At 50.0% G+C, this 21,569-nt stretch overlaps 1 long non-coding RNA gene across 1 annotated transcript in view; it reads right to left on the bottom strand.

Annotated features, from left to right (window-relative positions):
- The window catches only part of LOC144944296 (uncharacterized), a 53,804-nt gene extending 33,496 nt beyond the window's left edge, over positions 1 to 20,308 (bottom strand). Inside the window, exon 1 of the long non-coding RNA XR_013639572.1 lies at positions 20,294 to 20,308. This is a non-coding gene — a long non-coding RNA (uncharacterized LOC144944296). The remainder of the gene's footprint in view (positions 1 to 20,293) is intronic.
- Between the last annotated feature and the right edge of the window lie 1,261 nt (positions 20,309 to 21,569).

Genomic DNA, 21,569 nt, shown 5'->3' on the forward strand with positions numbered 1-21,569 from the left:
AGAGCGTCATGTCTTCTTCAATATCATAGCCGTACAGACTATGCGCAGGCGATGAGGTCGCGTTGAGAGCTGCACGCACTCAAGACCCACACACACACACACTTGTACAAGTAAGCATGTGCATCCTTGTCGACTATAAGTGATGTTAGTGAGCATCTATTAAGGCACCTACAACACACACCGGCATCTGCACACACACAATGGCAACGTGTATATGTGTGTGTGTATAAACAGGCACCCACACGTACCACAGGTGTAGCTCGTATGTTTTTTTTGCAATTGAGATGTTTTAATATAAATGCCGAACTACACCCCTATCACACGCGAGACTGTCTTGAATGCCGAAGTGTTAGGCGCTAATTGCGTAACAAAATCATTGCATCGACGCTTCAGTGATAATAATTGCACAAACAACATACAATTGTAAGCACTTGGCGTAGAGCGGTGTACTTTTCACGTTCTGTTCTAAAAATTTTGTTTTGCAGTGGCCTTTGAATTTCTGATTTGTAAGCGACGGGGGTAGTTGTGGAGTTTGTTGTCCATCCCCCGCACCTCCGATGAGCCGACCGCGATGGTTGAGATGAGAATGTGATGATGTGTGTACGGTGCGAAAGAAGTTCAACATGCGTACTTAAAGAACATGGGGAGGGGGGGGTGGTGGAGGGAAAGGGAAATGAAAATTCCATTGCCACAAAAAAAAGGCAGACGATGACAAACGCAAAAAATGAAATGTTCTGAAACCCCCCACCCACACACTATTCAAATTCATCAGCTGCAGTAACGCACATTCCGTCATGCGCCAGAATCGCTAACAAAAAAAACATATTCAAAAATAATCTCACGTTTACGCTTTGTTAATGGTGTGTGTGTGGGGAAAGGGGGTATTGGGAGGATAACCCCCCCCCCCTCACCCTCACTTGGAGTGCAACATTCCCTAAGCACACGCACTTACAGACGCGCTCCAGTGTTGCATAACGCACCTGAGGTTCAATTCAATGTCAGGCGCGCACGCTGACATCACGAGCGAGACGTGCACACCGCCGCACTGCACGGGAGCATGCCCACTGCACGAAGTGGCTCGTAATCATCATCATCATCATTATTACATTTTCCGTACGCCGATTAGCACATCATCCGGAACATGCCCGATGTCACTTCCATCTTGTGGACAACTCGGCTGGTTTGAGCCTGAAAAAATCGCTGCCATGGGTATTGCCATCTTGCGTATGATGGCAACACGTTCACGAGATACATGCCAATGTCGAGGTCTGCTCGCCACCAAAGGCGCTTCTTCGGGGGGTCGTGAGAGTTCACCAATTTCTCGGTGTTCCTCCGTTGAAGAATCACAAACTGCAATGGGTTTGACTCGTGAGCTCCATCGTTTTTGGGTGTCACGGCCCCACGGTGGCACTGCCGTGACCGCGCATTGAGTTTTCACATTGGCGGAGGCTCATCAGAGCCGGGAGGTTTGCGATGGTTGGGTCCCCCCGATGAGGTCTTTACTCGGAACGTCCGCGCCTTTCCACTTTGCCCGCCTGCGTCCTTCAGGATCGGGGCGAGGTTCTAGGATGGGTTGGCAGCAGAGGTCGCAAACGGGTTTTGATTCCTTACCCGTACCCGGCCGCACCAGGGTCGCAAACGGGTACCCGTACCCGGCCGGGTACGGGTACCCGTACGCTACCCGTACCCGTACCCTACCCGAAATGAGTGACAAACGGTTACTCACCGGTGACTCACGGCCTACCCGTACCCGGCCGCACCAGGGTCGCAAACGGCTACCCGTACCCGTACCCGGCCGGGTACGGGTAGCCGGGTATCGGGTAGGGTACGGGTATCGGGTACCCGGTTGCGACCTCTGGTTGGCAGCGGCGCGATCCCAAAGGGGGGGATTGGGTCTTGAGTCGGCGGAGAGGTGAATTTGTTGAGGCCTTGGTTGATAGGTGGTTGGCAAGTAAACGTGTCAGCACCCTTGCAGTTTTCTCTTGGATGGGTGACCACCACGCACACACAGCAAAGTGCTGCTGCTGAGCTACATGGTCAGCTGCATCGCACGGCCCAGTGTTGAGCTGTACTCCTAGGCTCCCACGTGCGTTTCTCCCACCGTCACCGACCCGTACCGACACGGCGTGGTGACCGCCGGGGTCAAATATTATCCGTGACCCGCGTGCAGTGCTATGAAGGCTCTCGGTCAGCAGTGGTTTGAACAACAAAGTTCCACGTGTGCACATTGTGTTCACGTGCAATGTCATCTGCTTTTAACTTTGATGGTACACCAGGAGTGGCTGCATTGTGCATTTAAAACACCCGTAGGTCTATCGTGCTAGGAATGTTAGGCTCATGTATTTGCAATCATTCATCTACTGACAACAGCAATATCAATTGATATACATGCACATCATGGGGCAAAGCCAATGATGCGTCACAAGTGCCAGGTACAAGAGTGATGTTTTAATTACGTAATGATTATTGGGATGTGGCCTACATGGAGAGTTATACGTTTATAAAAACAGCGACTCTCACATCTACATATGTTGTATAATATATATTCAGAGCCTACTGCTTTGATGCATGGTAAGCATATGTAGTTTTTTTCTTCATATACAACAGATGAGAACTCACTGATGAAGCAGATCCCTTTATTACACGTGCCAGGTGGGGATAGCTGCCATTGGGGGTACCCTTATCTCAACTGCAGCAGGGCATTGATGACGATATTGATGGAATGATAGGCACTTTGTGTTGCTGGGGCATTGAAGGGCACTGTCAATTCAAATAATTATCCTTGTCTGTACGTATGTCTGTACGTATGTGGCACAGTGCGCGGTCAGCCGTGCTGATCGGAGGCGCGGGAGACCTTGGGATGAGATTCGGGGTCAGGGGTCGCATCACAACAACGATAGCTCGGCGCCTGCCACGACGGCCAAACAAGCTAGAGATGCCACGCGTGCGATTATCGACACGCATATACGACGCAATCATTCCGATGGCTTTAAATGCCACGACGCATTGCGGGTAGCATCACACGGTGACGAGAAACAGGGTGGGGAGGGGGGGGTTTGATGGCTAAATCAAAAATATAATATCTGAAAAAATGTGTCCTTCTTGTGAAAAAAAAGGTGCCCATCGTGCATCGTTTTACAAAGTGCGCTTCGGAAAGATTACGTAAAGTAAGCGAGTGCCGTTGTTCGGGCTCAAGACGTGCCAGTGAAACAACAAAAACAACAACAAAAACCCTCCGTCTCAGTTACACAACTCTGGGTAGTGGCACACCGGCGGCGGTGTTTCTGCAGGCCGACGATGTGGCACGGGCAGCCAAACATTGGACGCCAAGTTTCGTTATTAGCTTAACGCCCCCTTGGTGGTGTTGGTGTTGGCGGGGGGGGGCGGCAGGGGTGGGTTGGGAGTCCGTGATGGATGGGCCGTCTCGCCTGGCTCCATCTCGCCGGCGGGCTTACACTCGCCGGCGTGTTCATCAACGTCGACTCCGACGCCTTTCACACTCGCGGCCATCCGGGCACGGCGATGCCACTTCCCCAAAGCTCTTGGGAGGGAGCAGGGGTGTTGCGGCGGCGTTGCTGCCGAACGGCTCACGTGAACGAGAGCCACGTGTTCGTCTCGACGCCTGCGGATGAACGACTTCTTCGGTGGACCTCGTTGAGCCTGGGGAGGGGGGGGGAGTTATTTGCTGTTTTTTTTTCTTCTTGCAAGGGGTGGGGACGCAGCGCTGACGCGTTAACTTTACCCCGAATCCTCGGAGCGCCGCACCTTTGATTGACGCGTCCTTTTGTCTGAAGGCATCGGGAGTTTATGGTGCCGCCGCGAACTGCCGATGACAAATGTGTCCCTGCGGGGGGCGAGGCGGACGGGGAAACTTGTTGCGCTGTCGGCGTCGAGACTTTCAAACAAGTGACGCGTGTTGAACGCGCGTGGCTATTTGTCGGGTGGAGGGAGCGGTGGCGCGTTGGTCCGCGCGTAATCTTTATTTGGGCACGTGCGTATTATTTACGCCAGGGGTGTCCAAACTTTTTGCAAAGAGGGCCACATTTGATAAAGTGAAGATGCCCGGGGGCCAATAGATCCTTTTGACATTGTTTTAACCACACAAGTTACGTGGAAATACACACTGTTATAAAACAATTTTCATTGATAATTGTTTTTTTACCCTTCTATCTGGCAACAAAACTGACACCTTTTTACAAGGAGTCATGTTTGCATAGACCGCAATACCTGCAGTCATAATACAAACAAAAGACATAACTCTGATAATGTGCACTGTCCTTGAAGTTGATTGGTCCACACCCGAGACAGCTTTCCTTTGAGCCTAGTCTCACATGGGTTGGACCAGATGACGCCAAAAGGCGCACAACTCAAAGACAATGCACCATCAGAGTATGAGAGCTCGGGGCAAGCATCTACACTATGGGAACCTCATTTGCCAGTAAAAATATGATAATTGTTTTTTTACCCTTCTATCTGGCAACAAAACTGACACCTTTTTACAAGGAGTCATGTTTGCATAGACCGCAATACCTGCAGTCATAATACAAACAAAAGACTAGGCTCAAAGGAAAGCTGCCTCGGGTGTGGACCAATCAACTTCAAGGACAGTGCACATTATCAGAGTTGTCTTTTGTTTGTATTATGACTGCAGGTATTGCGGTCTATGCAAACATGACTCCTTGTAAAAAGGTGTCAGTTTTGTTGCCAGATAGAAGGGTAAAAAACCAATTATCATATTTTTACTGGCAAATGAGGTTCCCATAGTGTAGACAATTTTCATTGTCACAATTACCTTTATTTTTCAAATGACAATGTAACCAAATATAAGCCACTCAGGCAGACGTGAACAACTCTAAAAACGCAATTCTGCCTTTCATTCAGTCAGATGACATTGAACAAACTGTATAGAATACCTTAAATTTCCATGAGTTTTATTATGTATTTATTCTGACAGAGCTAGCGAGCCATAAATAACACATTATAAGACCGAAGCTGCGGGCCGCATGAAATCTGACCGCGGGCCGGACTTTCGACATGCCTGATTTACGCGATCTAATCCAAAACAACTCAATTATGCATTATGTATGTTGAACTTCCTTCGCACCGTACGTAGCCAACCGTGTTAATCAGAGGTGCCGGGGTAAGGACAGGAAGCTAAACGCAATAAGCAGTTTCTAAAGAAATAAATTTTCAGTCTTCATAACATCGGAAGGAAGAGCGTTCCAGACGTCCGCAGCAGCGCATCTGAAAGCGCGCGATGCAGTGACCGCCTTTGAACCTGGCCACCTGAGCTTCATTCCTAGCGATGGCTCGCATCAGTGTTATCTAAATAGGGCCAGCACACCCCCCCCCCCCTTCGCCAACCTGCATTTACCAGCCGCTGAAGTATGGTCAAACAAGACCCATGACCGGCTTAGCATAGGCTGGTGTGTATAAGGAAGTTACATGGCAAAAGTCGATTGGCATATAGATGTTAACACAAGTTGCACGTGTACGATGTGTGACGTCATGCGTGGCTCGTTGTGGAGTCACAAATAATGAATGTATGATTGGTCACGCGCACACTCATCCACATATTCACGTATGCAGTCACACAGACATGCAGTCATACATTCAATGAGTGCATATATTGGATAAGCCAAACAGTCATGAATTTGCCAAAATATCCCATTGCGTGACCCTTCTAAGACTTGAAACTCGGTGAGACTTTCCTGGATAAGTAAATTACATTGTACATGATTATGCCCCTGCAGTCATATATACAGCCACACCCATTATATATATATACAGTACATACATCATATGCAATCAACTCTGCTGAGCTGAGTTGATCATGAATGTGTAAAGACAATGCCCTTTAAAATTCGACACTAAAAATCAATTGGCTTCGATATAATGTTGTTATGAAAAAGCTAACTGTACCACATCAGCCCATATCCCCTCTCGACTGTGCCGGACCTGTTTGTCACCTTCCATCCGGCCGAACAGGAGCTGCTTGGACACGCGGCGGCCAAGCATACGGGCTACATGACCCAGCCAACACACGAAGCACAGACAAAGATCCCCCGTATAGCCTTGGCATACTGTTGGGGCAAGTGCTGTAATCGAGTAGCACCTATAAAGGCCGGCAAGGCGCACGAGGGGGTGGGTGGCCAGCACCACGCTCCACCGCATTTGTCTCCCTGGTGGTGATGTTTACACATCGCACCAGGTACTCGCATGAGGCTGAGTGAACCTCGAACTGGGTGACACGTGATGGGTGATGGGAGATGGGCGACACGGGATGGGTGACACGAGGTGGGTGACACGAGGTGGGTGACACGACGAGATGGGCGACACGGGGTGGATGACACGAGATGGTTGACACGAGGTGGGTGACACCACGAGATGGGCGACACGAACGGGCAGCATGCAAACAGGTGCTGTCAGTTGCTCCATCACATCCACTTTGGCTCGACTGGGCTGCGCCGGAGTGCACGAGACTGCTCCTACCTGCAACACAATCAGCACCGATGGTGATGGTGTGTTCACGTGCACGCGCGCGAGTGTACGTGTATGTATATGTATACGTGTGGGAAGCGGTAGAGTAGCGGTTAGCGCGCTGAGCTACGAACCTGGCGACCCGAGTTCGATTCCCGCTCATGGCCAACACCGGTGACGATTATCTGAACCGGTCCTGGGCCTCCCCTAGGTCGACTCAGCCTTAGGTAAGTACCTGGTGCGATGTGTAAACATCGCCACTAGGGATACAAAGGCGGCCGGGCGTGGTGCTGGCCACCTACCCCCTCGTGTGACTTGCCAGCTTTCATAGGTGCTACTCGCTAACAGCACTTGTCCCAACAGTCTGTCGAGGCTATGCGGTGAATCTTTGTCATTGTCTGTGTATAGTGTGCTGGCTGGGTCATGTAGCCCGTATGTTCGGCCACCGCACGTCCAAGCAGCTCCTGTTTGGCCAGATCGAAGGAGCCAAACGGGTATGACACGGGCTACAGAGGAGATGGGCTGACGTGGTAAAGCTGAAACCTGAAACTGGGTGAACTTCTGCTGACTCGTACCAGTGGTCAGCCGAGTGAGGGGGGCTCGGGAACGATGCTGCTCTTGCTGAGCAATTGGCGGCAGCTAAAACACAAGCAAGGTGGTACGTGGGGAGTGCAGATAGTGCGTTTGCCAATCACAGTCTATGTTGTATTGTAGCAGGTAAGGCCCACTGAGGTATGTGGCTATTTGTTCCCGAAGCGACCTGGCCACAAATGATAACTCCACGAAATGGCTTATCACGTGGGAATGTATTGCAGCCAAATTATCTGAATGCATATCGATTATAAATGTGGAGGGAAACACGGAGGGACCAGTCAGTTAACCCATAACACCTGGGGGTGTAACCCATGACCTCCTGCCAACAAGCCGTCGCGTGGTTTTCAGAGTGCACATAGCCTGGCACAAGCAGGAGTAGTACAGTGGTTTGTTTGTTTTGAGCGCGATGTGCTATAATCCCAGTGACATCGGCTCAATTTACAGCCGTGCGTGCACAGCATCAGTGGTGACGGGCATCTGAACCTCGACTGGAACTTTCTCTAATTGTCTCAGCCTGAGATGACAGCCCACACACTCGATCCGCGCACTTTTAAAACATCTCGGTTGAAAACTGATTTCTCTAGAACTGCTTTTCTTGTGTTTAGTTTGTTGTCCTTCACTCCGCACCTCCGATTAGCACGTTTGGCTACGTACGTTGCGAAAGAAGTTCAACACGCATACGTTCATTAAAGGAGATGTGGCTCAAGGTCAAAATTGCAGGACCCTTCCGCAAAGGTCTTGAGACTCACGCAAGGAACATTCACGGAGTGCGAGGCTCCGATTTCAATCAAGATGTGCACATTCACGATACACGGTGATGAGAACAAAGACGGTCACAGCACCACGCGCTTTCAGAAGCGCGTCTGCAGCCGTCTGGAACGCTCTCCCTTCCGATATGAGGAAGCAACTGGAGCTGTGCACTTATACTGGTAGGAACCTCCTGGTTACACCAGCCCACAGGGGATTATTGTGTCCGTCCGTCGGGAAGGGAGGGGCTGGGTGGGGAGGGGAGGGTGGGGCTGGGTGGGGAGGATGGGGCTGGGTGGGGAGGGAAGGGTGGGGAGGGGCTGGGTGGGGAAGGTGGGGAGGGGCTGTGTGGGGAGGGTGGGGCTGGGTGGGGTGTAGGAGGGGTGGGGCTGGGTGGGGAGGAGCTGGTCACCCTGTGGTGCCCTTATAAAACTCAACACAGTCGGCCATATTTGCGGAATACACCACGCCGCCGTTGACCCTGGCCATTGACCGAGCAACCCAACGTTCCTACCAGCTCCCTCCACAGGAATGTGTTATATAATCTAGATCAGGGGTCTGCAACCTTTAAGACATAAAGAGCCACTTGGACCCGTTACCGAAGGAAAAAATAAACTGGGAGCCGCAAAACCATTGCAACTATTAAAACAAATATAACACTGCATATATTGTTTCTTACCTTATTGCTATATACAGGATCGTGCAGTCAGCTGTCAATCTGAATAAAAAAAGGACTTTTTCACTTAACAATGTAAAATATATTTTTGCAAATTAATAGCTAAATTACCTGGTTAATAGGATTTTTGCTCCTGAACCTCAGTGCACAGTGTCTGCACATCAGGGCTGTAAGACGTCACCTTCATTTTCACACAGGCTTGCAAGCTGTCATCTGTGAGGCGTGATCGATGTTTGTTTTTAATATAGTTCATGTTGGAGAAGACCTGCTCACATACATATGTGGAGCCGAAGATCGACAGGACTCCAAATGCATACTTTTTCATGTTTATATAAGTGTTGGGGATGGCATTCCATGTTTCGAATACAAGTTTGTCCTGTTTGGGAAGGTTTTCAATATCACTCCATTTATGATTCTGAGCCAGAATGGCCTTCTGACGGGCAACATCCTCAAGAGTAGCGGTCAAGCATTTGAACTTGGACACCCATATATCTTTGTCGGCTATATCGGCCAGTTCCATCTCAAGATCAGGTTGACTTACACCTGCAAATGCAGTCATATTCAATAGGGATGGATCGATCGCCAGGGGAGTGACAGGGAAGGATAATGTCGTTTTTTCCTCTCTGAACTCACAGAATCGTTTCCCAAACGAACTTTGCATTGTGGTGATTGCAGACTTGAAATATTCCAAATTTATCGTATCATGACTTTGTTTGAACTCTCTCAAAGAGAGAAAGTGAGACAGTGTACCTCTCTGTAAATCTTTGACAAACACTGTCAACTTGCGCTCGAATGCCAAAACCTCCTCCAGCATGTGCAGGGCTGTGCCTCCTTTCCCCTGAAGGGTTGTATTTAGCGTGTTTAGATGTGCTGTCATGTCTACCATAAAATGTAATTTTTCCAGCCACTCTGGCTGTTCCAGCTCAGCAAAGGTGAGCTCTTTGCTGCCCAGGAAGGTTTTTACTTCTTCCAAACATGTGACAAAGCAACGGCAACGTTATTGCCTGTCACCGGGCGGGCAGTGTGGAGCTGAGCGGCGACCTGTCAGCAGCGGCAACGCCAGAGCAGGTGTCACAGTGCGCCTCCTCCCCTCGCTAGCATCCGCCCCGGAGCCGCGGTCAAGGTTCAAAAGAGCCGCATGCGGCTCCGGAGCCGCAGGTTGCCGACCCCTGATCTAGATTGACAACTGATTTCTTTAGAACAGCTTATTAGTTTATTTGTCTTTCCCCGGTACCTCTGATGAGCACGGTTGGCTATATACGGTGCGAAAGAAGTTGAAGATACGTACAAACAGAACGGTATTGGTGAAATTTCAGGGCTCACGTGTTTGACTGTTGGTGAAAGTGTTGTTGTTGTTAGGAAGCACCAATTACGCCTTCCATGCCACACTGGGATGGAGCAGTCAGCACCGCACCCAGCTATTTTCGCTCCCTCGTTGCTGGGAAGACAAAAAAATACACAAAGACAAAGATCCCCCGTGTAGCCTTCAATAGGCTGTTAGGGCAAGTGCTGCTAGCAAGGCACGGCACACGAGGGGGTGAGTGGCCAGCACCACACCCGGCCTCCTTTGTCTCCCCTGTGGTGATGTTTGAACGCCACGCAATGTACTCATTTAAGGCTGAGTCTACCTAGGGGAGGCCCATGATCGGCTCAAATTGTCGCCGCTGTTATTGGTCGTGCGTGGAAAATCGAAGTCGGGTCGCCGGATTCACCGCGCAGTCTGCTAGCCACTGCATCACTAGCGCGTCTCCATTGCTGGGGAGATGCAGAATGAATGACAACAACAACCGCCATTCGCCACTAAGTGGCAGTGACGTCACCACGACGCTTGTGCCAGGCTATGTGCACCTTGAGGCCACGTAAAGTGTCGAACGCCCACTGGCAGGAGGTCACCCAGGTGCCACGGGTCGACTGACTGAGATGACCGAGATGACTGTCTGATGCACCACCTGCGCCCCCTATTGTGGCAACTTGCTGTGCTTTAGCCACCCGGCGCTCCGCTCGTTGTTGTGAGCGTCGCTCCTCCGCCCTCCGTTGTTGTATGAGGGCGACTGCCTCCAATTGCCCATTAGCGTCCTTGACGAGCCTCTCCCACAGAGACCGATCTTGACACCGCTCTAACCAGTCATCGGCAAGTCCACTCAGCTCCACGTCCTCCTGTACCACATCACTCCATCTCTTCTCTAGCCCGTGCCGCGCACGTCTAGCCCCTTCGATCCGGCCGAACAAAAGCTGTTTAAACATGCGGTGACTGGACATGCGGGCTACATGACCCAGCCAATGCAGCCTTGCCTGCCGGAGGAGCTCACCGATGGGACTTTGTCCAGATCTTTCAAGGATGTGTGATTTCCTCACACAATCCAGTCTGGGTAAACCCAGGATGGATCGTAGGCAGGCCAGCCTAAATGTTTCTAACCAGCGAAGATGTTCCATTAGGGGGGTCCACGTTTCGCAAGCGTAGAGAAGGGAGGGAATGACTGTTGCCAAGAAGACCTGAAGCTTCGTGCGGAGCGAGAGACCAGGTAGCTTCCACACAGCGTTACGCAACCGATGGAAAGATAATGCTGCTCTACTGATTCGGAGTGAGACCTCTGCTGTTAAACCAGAGCCGGTTATGAACACACTGCCCAGGAATGGGAAACGCCCCACTCTCTCCACAACTGCCCTATCACCGATTGGGAGTTGTGGGGGTGGAGTGTCCGATGGTACAAAATAACCAGGCAGGTGCTTAGTTTTGGTGGGGCTGATGGTAAGGCCCCACCTCTTGGTGGCAAGCTCCAGGTTCAGCAGCAGCGCCTCCAACTCCTCCTCTGAGTGAGCAGCAATTACCAGATCATCGGCATGCATAACATGGTTGAGCAATAGGGAGCCATCCCTTGACCGCACCCGGGCATCGATCAGCCTCCCATTGTATCTGTACCGGATATAAATTCCTCAGGTACAGCTATTGAAGGCTTCACGAACTACGTGGTAAAAATAGATGTTAAATAATGTGGGAGCCAGAGGACATCCCTGTCGCACCCCAAGGTGTACAGGGAATGGCTCTGACTCCCGGCCACGTAGTTTTACCTGGGCCCGCTCACCATCATGAAGGTCCTTAATGATCGTGAGCAGAGGGTCAGGCACTCTGAAAGAACGAAGAACAACCCAAAGCCCAGGCCTACTGATGGGATCATAGGCCTTGACCAACTCAATAAAGCAGAGATGTAGGTCATGTTGGAATTCACTACACCTCTATAATCTTTTGTTCTTTCGGTAAAGTCACGTAGGTCGAAAAAATAATAGATCATGACGTTTGGATTGCAACATAAGGAATCGTCATCAGGTGAGACAACTACAGCAAGACAACTGCTGAAGTAGGCGTAGGTGTCTCACCTGATGACGATTGCTTGTGTTGTAATTGAAACGTCGTGATCTATTATTTTTTCTACCTCCGTGACTTTACCGAAAGAACCAAGAAGTATGGATTCCTGCAGTCACGAAAGCTTCAAATCAACACTCCACCTCTGCTGTCGCAGACGGACAGAAAATATGGTATATGTGCAGGACCGCCCTTTCCTGAAACCGCATTGGGGCTCTGCAAGCCTCTCCTCAGCGTGCCCAGCAAGGCGATGTTGAATAAGCCTTGCCAGTACCTTTCCCGGCACACTGAGGAGTGAGATGCCCTTGTAGTTGTTACAGTCTGTGCGGTCCCCTTTCTTAAAGAGGGGGGCCACAAGGGCATCCTTCCAATCTTGTGGAACACGTCCAGTGGTCCAGACTGTTGTTATGATGTCATGTAGGGCAGTCTGTGCAAAAACGCCACCCTCCCTCAGCATATCGCTTGGGAGATCATCTCTGCCCGGTGTCTTTCCTGGTCTCAGACTCTGGATCACCTTCAGTACATACTCAACAGATGCACCTCAGCCAGCCACTCACAAGGGGTGACTACTTCCAATATTTGAGGCACCGCAGCCTCGGCAGGGTCATCCCCATTTGTCCCACGTTGTTATCCTGGCTGAGGGATGTCCCCTCCCCCAGGACCACACAGAAATGCTCAGCAAATCTGCAAACCTGTTCCTGGGGGTCAGAGATTGGATCACCGTTCTTTCCCCTAATGATGGTAATAGGTGTGGCCCTGCAGGTTACTTTTTTGATGGAATTAAAGAGCGATTTGTGATCGCGGGCCATTGAGGCAGACTTCATCTCCTCAGCAACCCGCGACCACCACCCATCCTTGCAGCGCCTCACGGCTCTCCGGTAAGCCTCCTCAGAAATAATGAATGACACACACACGCACACGTGCATGTGTGGAGAGCGGCAGCCACCCGAGTTCGATTCCCGCTTGGCCATCAACATTGACGAATTTCTGAATCGGTCCTGGGCCTCCCCTAGGTCGACTCATGCTCAATTGAGTCCCTGGTGTGGTGTGCAAGCATCGCACCTAGGAAGACAAAGGCGGCCGGGCGTGGTGCTGGCCACCCACCCCCTCGTGTGCCGTGCCGGCCTTAAACAGAGTAGTTATTTATACTGGAGGAATCGGATGAGCTATAAAGCTCGCTAACAGCACTTGCCCCAGCAGTCTAAGGCTTTACGGGGATCTTTGTCTTTGTATACGTGTGAGATGGAAGCAATCGTTCGTGCATTGCGCTGTGAACTCAGCGACCCGGGTTGGATTTACAGCCGCGATAAAGTAGCAAGTGGTATCTGCAAGAAATTAAAATTATTTTCGATTTGTTACGTGGATGAGTCAGTTGCCCGGCTATTTTGCAAGGGACAGCTGAAGCAATAATAGTGCATGACGATTCGACACTTTATATGAGTCAATTGTTTGTTTTTGCATTGAAACAAAAAAAATATCTCTCACCAAATCAAATTCGACGCCTTGTCCTCGCGAGACGAAGAGAACGCTTGCAGCTATCAGTGCACCACCTTGTGTTAGAGAACAGCCCTGCAAGATGAGGTCACGGAGCTATTTGTATAGTCGCTTCAATAGACCTCTTTGTCCTCGCTAGGAGCACTCGTTTTTATATTAGACTTCAAAGAGCCTTCGTGGCATGCCAATCAAACCAACATTTTTTTAATTCTCGAGGCTGGAACTTCGTCAAATTAAGTGACGCGCATTAAATTAAGTGAACACTCTTATTTAATATTTTGAGGGCTTTGTTTTTTTGCGTGCAGTCATTGCCGATCACTAAACTTGAGAATCCACTTTCATCAAGAAGCAGTTGAAAACCAAGATTCAAGCGCAGGATCTCAGCAGTGCTGGCGGCGACGCACTGCGACACGGTATTAGCCCACTGAAGTACCCGGTCAACTATTGACAGTGTATATATGTTGTTGTTGTTGTTTAACAATCGGTTATTGATATTGTAGCTGTGTCTTAACCTGGAGCTGGGTCGTAAGCAGTGCCTCACTAACCCAGAGGCCATCGTGTTTTGGAACCCACCCCCATCTCCTTGAAGGCCCTCCCTCCCATCCCACGTTGGAGCAACAAGCCAAGCGACGGTGGCGCGGCCGTCGTGAAGACAAACAAAACCACGTGTCGTCTGTGAATTACGACGGCATCATTCATGACTCTGCCGCAGCTCCAACGGCACGGTGGCTTGGAGATGTTAACTACCTCGCCCGGTACACAGGAGGTCGTGGTTCGATCCCAACCCTGACGCCTGCTGCTGTATAGTTGGAGTTTGCGTGTCTCTGTCTGTCATCATCACAGTGGCTAGGAGATGTTAACTACCTTGCCTGGTATACAGGAGGTCGTGGCTTCGATCCCAACCCTGACGCCTGCTGCTGTATATTTGGAGTTTGCGTGTCTCTGTCTGTCATCATTACGGTGGCTAGGAGATGTTAACTACTTCGCCTGGTATACAGGAGGTCGTGGCTTCGATCCCAACCCTGGCTCCTGCAGCTGTATATTTGGAGTTGACACGTAGGCTTTCGCGACCAATATCATTCATACTCCCGGTTTTTTTTATATCGCGTAAATATAAATGTGTTCTAAAACCCGCCACCACCCGACACAGCCAATTAGTAAGGTTTGTCACGAAAACAGAACATACCAATGTATTACTAGTACAGCACACCGGTGCGTTGGAGAGCCAAGCCACAACATTTACAATCTGAGTACGACGTTTCGCCAGTAATTACAACTAGCTTCGTCAGGCGACAGCCAGATTTGTGGTGGCGGGTTTAACGACACATTCATATTGACGAGATCTAACCCCAAAAGCAACCTATCTTACGTGTATTTGGAGTTGGCATGCCTCTCTCCAGGTCCTCCGGTTTTTTCTGTCCACATTTAGCAACAACAAACGTCTCGAGTATTTGTGCTGCTGCTACTATAAGTGACGGCTTGTTGGCAGGAGGTCATGGGTTACACCCCCAGGTGTTACGGGTTAACTGACTGGTCCCCCCGTGTTTCCCTCCACGTTTAGAATCGATATGCATCTTCTTGGTTCTTTCGGTAAAGTCACGTAGAATGGAAATAATAAAATAATAAAAATAAAACATAATAAAATAATTCTCACGACGTTTCGGCCACAACGCAAGCAGCCGTCCTCAGGTGAAGACCAGGTCTGACTTTACCGAAAGAACCAAGAAGATGAATCCCTGCAGTCACGAAAGCTTTAAATCGAAATTTAATCGATATGCATTTAGAGTCATTGGCTGCTATGCATTCCCACGTGATAATCCACTTCGTGGAGTTATTATTTGTGGCCAGGTCGCTTTCTGAATAAGAGCCACATAGCTCAATGGGCCTAACAGGATGAAAAAAGTCCCAGTTGTGAAGCCTGAAAGGGAAAATTACGAGCGTTTGGTGAATTGAGTGAAGCGAGTTCGTTTATCTTACATTAAGTAAATAAATGTGTTTGCTGGCTTCAGCATTTAACTTCGTAAATAGTAATGCGTACTTGAGGCCTTCCCTCCTATTAGCCTTAGGCGCCTCATAACCATAATCGGGCCCTGGTTGTGGGTAAGGGAATGTTTCCTCGCACCCCGATCAGACCGGGGTAGTTTGTCAAAATCGCCGCCCGCATTCTTAATTGACGTGTCCCGAAGAGAAGAGGCTCCATTAAGTAACTCCCTTGCCGTTCGGGCGAGTCGGGGGCTCGGGGGAGTGCGTGGGTGGGAGGGTGAAACGAAACTTAAAGGTCAGCCCCAGTGCAGGGAGGGACAACGTTGTGCACGTGTCTGCGTGTGTGTGAATGTGTGTCTGTGTGTGTGTGAATGTGTGTCTGTGTGTGTGTGTGTCTGTGTGTGTGTGTGAACGTGTGTCTGTCTGTGTGTGTGTGAACGTGTGTCTGTCTGTGTGTGTGTGAATGTGTGTGTGTGAACGTGTGTCTGTGTCTGTGTGGGAATATATGTCTGTGTGGGAATGTGTGTCTGTGTGTGTAGTGTAGGACCGGTTCAGATACTTAATTATCTGAACCGGTCCTGGGCCTCTCCTAGGTCGACTCAGCCTCAAATGAGTACTTGGTGCGGTGTGTAAACATCGCCACTGGAGAGAAAAAGGCGACCGGGCGTGGTGCTGGCCACCCACCCCCTCGTGTGCCGTGCCGGCCTTTCGTAGGTGCTCCTCGTTCACAGCTCTTGCCCCAACAGTCTGTTAAGGCTATACGGGGGATATTTGTCTTCGTATACATGTCGGTTGGTAACAGTGGTCACTGCGCTGCGCTATGAACCCAACGACCCGGGTTCGATTTCCAGCCATGGCTAACGGCAGTCGCGAGTGGTATCTGGACGAGTGATGCCCCCCCCCCCCCAGAGGGGTCTAAATCAATGCAATAAATAGCTCCTGCAGCGTGAGGCATCTTTCGGAGGCAAAGGAAGGCGAGCTTAGTGCTGCCACCTCATTGGGTAGCGTTGCAGCATCCGTTGGTGCTTCCCTTGACAACACTTTGCCACGTCGGTGCGGAAGGCTACACGGGTATCTTTGTCTCTGTGGTGTGCACGTGGGGAGCGCGATGAAACTCGTTTCCGATCCTAGAGCACGGCATCACGATCCTAGCCTCTCCTCTACCTACGACCGTTGAACATCTTTGTCACGGGGAGAGAGACATGCAAAATTCCCAATCTACAGCAGGCATCGTCAGGGCCGGGATCAAACCCACGCGCTCCTGCATACCGGGCGAGGGAGTTAACATTTCCTAGCCACTGTGATCATGATGATGATGATGAGAGAAAGAGACATGCAGACTCTAAATATTCAGCAGCAGGCGTCAGGGCCGGGATCGAACCCACGCGCTCCTGCATACCTGGCGAGGGAGTTAACATTTTCTCGCCACTGTGATCATGATGATGATGAGAGAGAGAGACATGCAGACTCTAAATATTCAGCAGCAGGCGTCAGGGCCGGGATCGAACCCACGCGCTCCTGCATACCTGGCGAGGGAGTTAACATCTCATCGACAGCCACCTGCGCGGTGCAGTGCGGAGCGCGTGCGGGGACTTCCAATTGAAATCCGTGCGTCGAGATTCCCCATGGAAGTCCACGGGGGGCCGACCGCTTTCCCTGGGTGGCACCCTCCCCGGCGCTCACTGAGAAGCCCCGAAGAAAAGGTACGGCAAGTGTGTAGGAATGGGGGAGGGGGCAAACATCGGCCAAAACCGCTCACTGGTCAAAGATTTTGAGAAAGAGAAAGAGAGGAAAAAAAATCCAGCCAAAAAATGTTATGCAGATGGTCAGAAGATTTTCTGTTGGCGGATATGGATGGGGGGGGGTATTTTTTCTCTCTGTGATGTTGTTTTGAAGTCTTGTTATTCTAGCGATAATAGTAACAATTAATGAGGGCCACTGGAGTTCACCCAAGTATGGCTTCAATGCATTCCAGTCAATTACAAAAAAACAATTACAACGTTTTTTTCTCTCTTTCCCTCCCCCCCTCTCTCTCTCTCCCTCGGCACAAGCTTCATACACTGATCTAACGAAGTTGAATGTAACAACGTGGTGAGATCTAACGATGTTGGATGTAACCTGGTCGTATATAACACGTTTGGATGTAACGTAGATGGATGTAACGTGGTAAGATGTAACGTGGTAGGATGTAACGTGGTTGGATGTAACGTGGTAGGATGTCACGTGGTAGGATGTAACGTAGTTGGATGTAACGTGGTGGGATGTAACGTAGTTGGATGTAACGATGTTGTATGTAACGTGGTTGAATGTAACGTGATAGGATGTAACGCGGTAGCATGTAACGAGGTTGGCTGTAACGTGACTGGGTGTCACGAGGTTGGATGTAACGATGTTGTATGTAACGTGATAGGATGTAACGATGTTAGATGTAACGTGGTTGGACGCTAGCTTACGTCTTCCTCATTTGAGTTCCCTCCATTCGCTTTAGCGGCGAAGACACGCATGCATACGGCCGTTTTGTTTTACGTCACGTGACGATGACTGGCTTGGTTGTCTCCCGTGAATATTTGTCCTATTTAAAATCGCATGCTAACAATTGTGGCATTGTGTGCTGCAGAAGACATCTCAACGAGCAGTATTTTGGCCTACTCTTCCACGCTGGCAAGGCCTCCCGGAAGGAGTCGCGAGGACTTGACCGTGCTCTCGTCGACAACCGAGCACAGCGGGAATCATGAAGAGTCCAAATTAGCAAACCCCAAAGTTTTCAAATCCACTCGTTTTCAATCGTTGTGTCGATCACGTGTCTACTCGAGGAGTGGCTCAGCGGCTCAGTGGTTCACGCGCTGTGCCATGAGCCCCGTTCACCTGAGTTTGACTCCTGGTCGTAGCTGACATCGGTGCTGAGTGACAGTTGAATCAGTCCCGAGCCCCCCACCTTCAGCAACTCGTACTCAACATTTTTGGTGAAGTGTCGTTTAAAATCAAATTTTAAAAAACCTCTAATTTAACGTTATTATGAGGCCCTCATCTTGTAGTGGATTGATAAAGTGTCGTGAATTATTATTATGATATATTGACATCAAGACAGTTAAATTTCGATTTAAAGCTTTCGTGACTGCAGGGATTCATCTACTTGGTTCTTTAGGTAAAGTCACGTAGAAGGGAAATAATAAAATAATAAAAATAAAACGTAATAAAATAAAAATTCTTACGACGTTTCGGCCACAACACAAGCAGCCGTCCTCAGGTGAAGAAACAGAGGACGCCTGCTTGTGTTGTGGCCGAAACGTCGTGAGAATTTTTATTTTATTATATTTTATTTTTATTATTTTATTATTTCCCTTTTACGTGACTTTACCGAAAGAACCAAGCAGACCAAGACAGTTCTATGGATGAGGTGACACGCTTTGCCACTGAGGTCAAATAGATCATAGCCACAGCTCATCATCAATACTGGTTCCTGCCGGTCAAAACTAGCCCTCGACTCTGTGCGATGATATGTGCTCAAGTGCTGCCCCCTCACAAACTCACTCACAGATGGACACCGTTCCATTATGAAGTAGATGTGTATTGTGTATGAACGTGTGTCGAGAATTACGCAATGTGTTAAATGCGTTTCTCCCGTCCGTTGTGTTTCTGTAATGTCCATTGAGAACTCTCACAGCAGCTGCCAGTGTTACCGCGCTGTGGCAGACAACAGCCCCGGAAGATGACTCCGCAGAGCCACATCGTGGTCTACCCACGTGTGTTCAACTTCTGCCGCACGGGACGTCGCCCACCAAGCGACAAGAAGCTAAACGCGACGCATAAGTGCCTTCAATTGGCCTCTAAATCCACACCAGAGAGAAAATTTTGTATGATTCCCTTCGTCGCGGGTTGATCGACACACAAATATTTAATATTTGGGAGCCGGTGTGAGTTAATTTCCGCGAGAGTGTATTTCAGTAGGACGTGTGCGGGCATTGCTGAACGAGCTGAGACGATGGCTTGGAGAACTCGTCTTAATAATAACCGTGGGGCGGCCGAAACCCAGATGTCAACTTTGGTTCTCAGGATTGCTGGCTCAGTGAATCTAACTCAACACTAAGGCCCTCTACCCACCCATTCCACCCCTCTGGGCCACCTGGCCACCTCCAGCTCCTGCCAGCCCCGGGTGATGTTGATGTTCAGCTTGCTGGGGAGGGCGTCTCAGTAGCCCTGCCTCTCGCCACACTCGCGCACTCGATGAAAAGTCCACCTATCATGCGGCCGAGTGAAATCAGTGGTGGGGGGGCTATGAAGCGCGCAAATGGCTTTAATTCCACTTCAAGGGAGTGAGTGGGACAAGGAGGCCTGTACTTACAAGGATCAAGTGAGAGCTCTTTGTGTAACCACCCAAGCATACTCTACTGCTCACTAATCCGAAAAAAAAGTTTTGTGTGTGTCTGTGTGTGTCTTACCCCCTCCCTATGTTCCCGATCTCATTCCTCGTGCCCTCCCACCTAACCCTCCCCGCTGCTCCCCCGTGCCTCCCCTCAAACCCCCGGAAAACCCCGGACATCCCTACCCCACCGCACCCTCCTCCTCCTCTTCTTTCAAACCCAAAAAAAATCCACTGCACGGGCTAATAAGCCCTTTATATATCCAAGACGGCTGCGTGACACGCGAGTGACAGGCAGGCCATATCGCAACGGAAATAAGCTTTGTCGTAAAGACCGATGAGCACCTTTCAACCCTGTGCACAGCTGAGGGCTGAAACATCACCGGGACAAGTTTTTTTTCATACTTTTAATGCTCGTTTTTCTTCTATCCCTCTTACACACTCTCTCTCGCTCTCACTCACACCGCTGCGGGTCTCCAAAGCACATCACGTGTACTTTATCCTCCCCCACCAAAGCAGCCCACCACCACCATCATCATCACAGCCTCTTTCATTGCATTATTTAAAACAGCTCCGATTGATCAAATTAGCGTCCCACCGTGGCTGAAGTCGCTGGGATCCCCGTGGCAGCCGGGCACGCGGCGACTTCAAAGCGAAGCGAGGGGGCTTCGTGGTGTCGCCTGAGCGTGACGGCTGCTGCGGGAACGACCTCCCCGCCCGCTCCGCTCACCGCCGCACGGCGCAGACTCTGGCCGCCTGGCCCCCGCGAGGTTGCGATGTGGTAGTGGTGGTGGTGGGGGTGGTGGTGGTGGCGGTGGGGGTGGTGGGGGTGGGGGTGGTGGTGGTGGTGGTGGTGGTGGGGGTGGTGGTGGTGCTGGTAGTGGTGCTGGTGCTGGTGGTTGTGGTGGGGGTGGGGGTGCTGGTGGTGGCGGTGGTGGTGGTGGCGGTGGTGCTGGTGCTGGTGGTTGTGGTGGGGGTGGTGGTGGTGGCGCGCGTATCGCGGGGCCTCGCGCAGGGAAACGAAACGGTGCCCTCCACTGCTGTCCAATAATGTCACTCACAGCCCCGACAGTCCGGAATGCCCTCCCAACTCCACAACCGACAAATGGACTCCGTCGCATTATCATTATCGCGAATGTATTATTCAAATTCGAACCGAAGGCATTTTGTATTCATCTGAGAATCTGCGGATGGATGTAAGAGCACGTGATGGACATTGGAGCGATTGGTCCGAACGAGTCGGAACTATTCTTTGGTTCTTTTCGGTTAAGTCACGTCTAAAAATAAAATAATAAATCAAAATAAAACCACACATTACGACGTTTCGATTGCAACACAAGCAATCATCATCAGGCATAAAATAAAATAGCAACAAAAATCTAACTAGAAAACTATAGACCGACATACAAGCAGACAGACATCACAACGGCACACATAGAGAGGAGTATACAGGCACACGACAATTAAATAACCTAGTAAAATATTGAAATGTGATGTAATACAACACAGAGAGTCGGTTAACACACAATTAACGCATGGCCTGGTTGACTACGTGTTTCAAAATTTGCTAAGTTAGAATTTTAAGTGTGAGCAACAAATATCTAACTAGAAAACTATAGACAGACATACAAGCAGACAGACATCACAACGGCACACAGAGAGAGGACACAAATCGGCTGTGTGAGCAACAAACATCTAACTAGAAAACTATAGACAGACATACAAGCAGACAGACATCACAACGGCACACAGAGAGAGGACACAAATCGGCTGTGTGAGCAACAAACATCCAACTAGAAAACTATAGACAGACATACAAGCAGACAGACATCACAACGGCACACAGAGAGAGGACACAAATCGGCTGTGTGAGC

The sequence above is a fragment of the Lampetra fluviatilis genome, chromosome 34 (assembly GCF_964198595.1).
Source record: "Lampetra fluviatilis chromosome 34, kcLamFluv1.1, whole genome shotgun sequence".
Classification (NCBI taxonomy): Eukaryota; Metazoa; Chordata; class Hyperoartia; order Petromyzontiformes; family Petromyzontidae; genus Lampetra; species Lampetra fluviatilis.